Raw genomic sequence first — 6,324 nt, 5'->3', positions numbered from 1 at the left:
AACTTTATATACTGGGAAAGAAAAACCTGTTTAATACTGACAATCAAGATTTAGTACATATCTGAGGTGCATCTGGATTCTGGCATAAATATTCTCACTGTGTATTACCTTTCAAGCAGTAGAAAACAGCAGATATGGTGGGAGGTCACTCCAACTTTTCTAGAAGACAGAATTCAAAAGTGTTTAGATGGACAGAAGCCTGAAAATATTTTCAGACAGAACAACCAGAAAAATTTTTCCCACTCATTTGATTGGTTAGAACTACTTCTTATGTCCTAAAAAAATAAATGTTTTTCAATAAAACCAACATATCTACTACTTATAGCACAGAAACAATGTATCTCTGTGAGTTCCAGCGACGAGCCTGGACTACACAGTGAGTTCCAGGTCAATCTCAACTACATAGTGAGACCCTGTCTCAAAAAAACAAAAAACAATATATTCAGTTTTGACATGAATTCCTCCTATTGCCTTAATTAGCTTTATCAGAAATCTTCCTAATGAGCACAATTATATGCATGCTTCCCATATATCTTTAGAACCAGTGAGAGACCCGGGACACAGTGAAAGCTGGCTTTATGGGCATTTGCTCAGTGTCTCACTCTCAGAACATCCCCATGCTTAGTTCAATGTTCTTATGAATTTTGTTTTGGCTTGAGTTTTATAAGTCACTCCCAGGAGACAAGGGAAAATGCATGTGAGCAGGGGAAATAAATACAGAAAAAGAAAAGGTTTTATACCTTAGTATCTTCCAACTGTACATTTCGGCCAAAGACAGACAATATATATATTCATAGAACAGTCCTTCGGCAGGACGCAGGGACAACCTCGCAGACGTTGCACATATCATGTTCTCATCTCCCACTGGATCTTTCTCTCAATTGATTGTGGTGGAGTGAGGATAGCTTGCCACACTCTCTGAACCAGGATATATCTTTGCCTTTTAACCACAATAATTTTTAAAAATATATTAGTCTAGTGATATATATTAGCTTTGTATTAGTCATATGAGTTGTACAAATAGTGTAAAGTTCTATGTCTATAATGAAGAAATATTTCCTATCAAAATCAGTCCTGCTGTGTTTTGAAAGGCAATTCTTGGAAACAAAAGGCAAAGTGATATTAAGCAACACTCCAAAATTTAAAGTAAAAATTACATTATAATTCCAAAATGTCAAATTGGCTTCTATTTTGGCTGGTGATTACCTAATTTCTTTCATGGGACTACTTTTAGATTTTTCTCTCATTTTCAGTACTTTCAGCACATTCTGATTTGTTTTAAATGGGCACAGAGACAAGGTACAATACACACACCTAATTGTCAACAAACACATTTGTTAAATTCATAGTCTATAGATATTGATGTTCTATTTAGAAGGAAGTCAGACAATATATAAAGCTTTAGGGAAAATTTTCTTTGCAAAACAAAGAGCTAATGCATCAAGTTATGGTTTGTTAATGGCATTCAATTAACACATAACTGTTGTTAGTTGATTAAAAATTAACTGTGAATAACCATTTAACATTAAGCACTTACAAATGTTCCTTGATTTATTAAAGAGCAAAGGAATCTGGGAAAAGGCTAGAAATATTTTGTGATATTTTTAATGGAAATTTTAGACACATGGTGAAATATTTCTGCCTACTAAATGTACATTTGTAAATCAATCTTCATGTTTTAACCGCTCATGAAGAATTTTGCAGACCTCCTGTTTTAAAGGCACTTGAGAAATAAATATCTGCCAGGGAAAGAAATCCCATCAGTTTTCTTGCTATTCCTGTACAGATGGTGGACCATACTGTGAAATTTGCTGTTCTTCGATTGCTCTGTTCTGCACACGCCCCAAGGAATCTCAAATTGTAGGAACACGAGATGTAATAGACTAAATAGGTCATCTATTCCAATAGAAATTTTACCAGATTTATATAAGATGCTCTCAAATTTACAACTCACTTCCAAGGGGGCTCACATACTGAATCAAAAATGGGTTTTTTTCCCAGTCTTCTTAGAGTCATTATGTTCTAATATTAATCATTATCATCTTCTGCAGATAACACACTATCAGAATGCACACACAGAATTGTTTTTAAAAAAAAAAAAAGGCATTGGACTTATGGTGATCCATTTCCAGACTCTCCTCAGCACTACTACTTCCACTTGCAAAACCAATGGCTGTATTTGTAAAACAACCAGCTGAGATCTCAGGAGCAACCCATCCATGGACTAGAAGACTGTACAAGTAGCCTTTGTGAGGAAAAATGGTTTGATCTCCTTAAAACTATACCCTAATCAACCAAGATAACCACCAGCAGACATTAAATGATTACTCCAAAATTACTTCAGCATATTTCAGGACACCAATTCGGGATAAGAAATAGTGAAGGAAAGGAATCTGAGACACCACCCCAAGCCTTAAAGGTTTACATTTTCAGGTAGAAGAAAAAACATTCAACACAAAATAACTATTTTACTAGGCATTGTGAATGTTCTTTGTTGTCACCTGCCTTCCTTCATTCTTCTGTTCCTACAGAGGAATTCTTTCTATGGTTCAGATGGCACTGAACCCATAGTTACACTCCTGGTCACAGTATATGGTGCAAAAATAATCTAAAAAAATTGGGGTGGGTAAATTAGGTTCCTCCAGAGCACTTTCATGCTAGAGTTTTCTGAACAGATCCCCATTACCATCAGGAAATTTTTAAACTGGGAAAATGAGGTCTGAGGCAACCAGTATGCTCAACATTTGGGAGATTCTGGTAGAAAAAGAAGCCAGAATGAGACTTATTAAAATCATTTGAGTTACATTAATATCACTTACAAATGAAAGAGACTTAACTAATACATAAAAGCATCTGTCAAGTGAAATATACAGACAATGAGAGTCAGGAACATTGAGAAGCGAAATTCAAAAGAAAATTTTCCAAAGAAGGTGGAGCTTGGATTTTCCAGAAAAATGGTAAATAAAAACAAGGTTGAATATCATGCTGCAGCCCTTCCACTCCTTCCCTGGCAGAGGAAGTGACATCATGGGCCTCATTTGATCAGAATGAAACACAGGCCTGGAAAGAGGGAGCATGTGTCCTACATCAGAGCGGCTGCTACCCCAGCCTAGGACCCTAGGGAGAAGGAGGCAGGAAGATGCCTGACCCCAGTGCTGCCCACAGAATGTGGAGATCTGGAAGATCAAGATGCTTAATAAAATATTGGAGTCAGCCCCTGGCCATGGAGCTAGAATTTCATTGGTCATCCCTTCCAAAGACTGCATATTGCAAATGGCAAAAATGTTAAGTTTGGAACTGCATCTAACATTAAGTCATGTGTAAACCACCTTTTAGTACTGGGAGCCATTATATCTGCACAACAAAGACTCGGACTTTATAACAAAGTACCTCCAAATGTTCTGATTGTTTATTGTGGAAACAACTGTAAAAGAAGCAGGAAAGAAGAAAGTCAATATTGATTTTAAGCTTTTCAAATTCATTAATACATCACTGAATTTGTGTGACAAGTGCTAGGGGGTGAGGCATGCCTTACAGCACCCATGCTGAACCTCCCTCCATAAGGAGGTTTTTACAGCACTAGTTTCAGACAACAGCAAATGTGGCTTCATTGTAATAGATTACAGTGGTATACTTTTCAGCACAATCCAAGGAAATACAGCAGAAGTCCAGTACAAATTCACTGTGGATCTTCCGAAGAAACATGATAGAGAAGGTCAGTCAGCCTTGCATTTTGCTTGTTCAAGAATGGAAAAGTGACATTGCTTTATTCAGAAAGTAGCACAGACTGCTGTACAGCTATTTATTTCTGGGACAAATTGAATATGGCTGTGTTATGCCCAAGTCGTGAAGTCCTCAAAGACCATCAAGGAGTCAGGTCCGATGCAATTACATAAGGAGTTTATTGCAAGCTCGAGTCTGGACCCTCGGTGTCACCGTCACAGCGGCTTCAGACCAAGAGCCCAGAACCATCTTTGAAGCAGGATTATATAGGGCTAGGGAGACTCTTTCTTTTTATAGGTCCTATTTTTATCTTTCAATTACTATTGGATATTTGAGGGGTACTGGGAGGGCACTTACTGGAAAATTACTAATGCCTACGTTCACAGATTCAATTCCTCCTTTTTTTTTTTTTTTCTTGTACCGGGGATTGAACTTGGGTCCTTGCGCTTGCAAGGCATCAATTCCTCTTTTTAAAGAACATCTGATTAAACAAATTCTATAATTAACAAAGACTACATATGTAAGCAGTAACTAATGCCTATATTAGCAGTGGCTACCTATGTAAATTGTGACTAGTACCTATGTTGGCTAAATCAGTTCCTCCTTTTAAAGAACATTGATTATTTTAAGCAGGGAGAATTCATCTTTAGATCATAAAAAGAGGAACAGAAACACAGGGAGATTGTCATACCGAATGGAATTCTTTCAGCTCTGTTCTGGGCAAGGGGTACAGAGGGAGCCCACCTTGACCTGAAAACTTGGTCCTTACAGCTGGTCTTGTTTTAGCTGGATCAACTGACTTAAAAACTGAACCAAGTCAACCTGATATGCTTGATCAGAGGTTGCACTTGAAAGTTTTAAAGTTAGTTGATATATCCAATGATGGTGAAAATTAATTTAGACAAGCTATTGAGTTACCTACTGAAGTCCTCTCCAACATGAAATTCGTTCAAGAGAAGAAATTAATAGGATGATACTTTGATGGGATTAGCCAGGGCATGGGCAAGTGCTGTTTTGGAGTTGAAGATACACTAAAGGCTTTGGAAATAGGAGGTATAGAGGTTCTGATAGCCTATGAAAATCAGGATATAGTGAGATGTGTTCTTCATTGACAGGCACAGAAAAGGAGAAAATTCTCATTTAACTCCAGAAGAAAAGAAAGATAAATCTCATTTCACAGACAAAGAGATAGGACAGGAACAGGAGCTGAATGAAAGCATGCCCTTTTGGAATGGTTTGCTAACTATAAAAAATTTTGAGCTACATTGGAAATTTCACAGAATAGTCACAAGAAGTATCTCAATTTGTGAAAGGATTTGCTGGAATTGGAGGTGGCACCGAGCAGATTTCCAGGGAATGGAATACCAGAGAGGAGATGATGAATTCTTTGACCTTGATGACTACGAGGTAGTCAACATGGGTCCAGCAAAGCATGCCTCACCCTCCAGCATCCAACCCAAGGATACCTGTGGTGGAATCCAGACAGATCCCTGCCTCACAACTGGAACAACTCCAGAATTGAATCCCTGAGAACTGGATACTGAAAAGAAAATGGAAACAAAACCACACCCAGTGTTCTACACTTTGGTTTGTCATGGCGCAAGCACAGCAGTCTACAATTAAGTTCCTAAAAGCCACATTGGACTAATTTTTAAAAAAGAATCTCAGTTTTTACTTTTACTCAATGGTGAAGTCAAATGATCTTGCATTTTATGAAAAAAATGACTTTTTTTAACCTTCATACATAGAAGCAAAAATACTTTAACTATTGTAAACCTTCAAAAGTTAATAGAAGTGAGATCAGAAAAAAATCATAAGCCAACTTCAGGGTTCAAAGATCAATTTCAGGTGAAATGAAAGCAATATAATAGGGTAGCAATGGGGCAGTAAGGCACAAACATAAGAATGTTCTTGATAAATGTAGAAGAGAATTGATAATCTAAAAGTCAGATGATATTTTCAATGAGCTTTGAAAAGAATAAAATACTGAAAATGCATCATCATTATGAAGAGACAGAGTTACAAGTCACCTTTAATTGTGAAAATGTCACCATAGACTCTCTTTTACCCTTGAAAGGCTCCTGGACATAGTCACAGAGAAAACAGCCTGGTAGCACCCGCATTGCATGCCCTCTCTGACTCTTCCACAGACTTGACCATCCAGGCCCTCTACCAAATATTCTTCATGGTGACATAATCCTGTTAGAAAGACTAATAGAACTGATTCTATGTATAGATTGCAATTTTTCTCCTCTCCTGGTCTCTTATCTCTGGAAAATAATTTAATTAAATACTTTTTTCCTTCTCCCTCTCATTATCATAGTCTCTCTCTCTCACTCTCTCTCTCCCTCTCCCTCTTTCCCTTTCTCCTTTGTCTGTGTCATACAATCCCTACCCTATTTTTCTTTTTTTATATAAGATAACAAAAACTAGTGGCAAGTATTTGTTAGATACTCAATGTTTTTCAACAGAATAAATTCTATAATGCACAAAAACAAAAAATAAGAATTTCATTTAGGTTACGGTATTTACTATAGCATTTAAAGAAGTAAATAAATGAAAAAGAACCTGAAAGGTTTGAGAAGGAAGAGTAAGATAAGA

At 37.0% G+C, this 6,324-nt stretch overlaps 1 pseudogene; it reads left to right on the top strand.

Annotated features, from left to right (window-relative positions):
- The first annotated feature begins 2,876 nt into the window (after window positions 1-2,876).
- On the top strand, window positions 2,877-5,253 carry LOC104871965 (annotated as a pseudogene).
- The last annotated feature ends 1,071 nt before the right edge of the window (window positions 5,254-6,324 follow it).

The sequence above is a fragment of the Fukomys damarensis genome, unplaced genomic scaffold, assembly GCF_012274545.1.
Source record: "Fukomys damarensis isolate Sample0158 unplaced genomic scaffold, DMR_v1.0_HiC HiC_scaffold_30, whole genome shotgun sequence".
NCBI classification, from domain to species: Eukaryota; Metazoa; Chordata; class Mammalia; order Rodentia; family Bathyergidae; genus Fukomys; species Fukomys damarensis.
The sequence above is the reverse complement of the archived record's forward strand: the minus strand, read 5'-3'. Positions and strand labels throughout refer to the sequence as shown.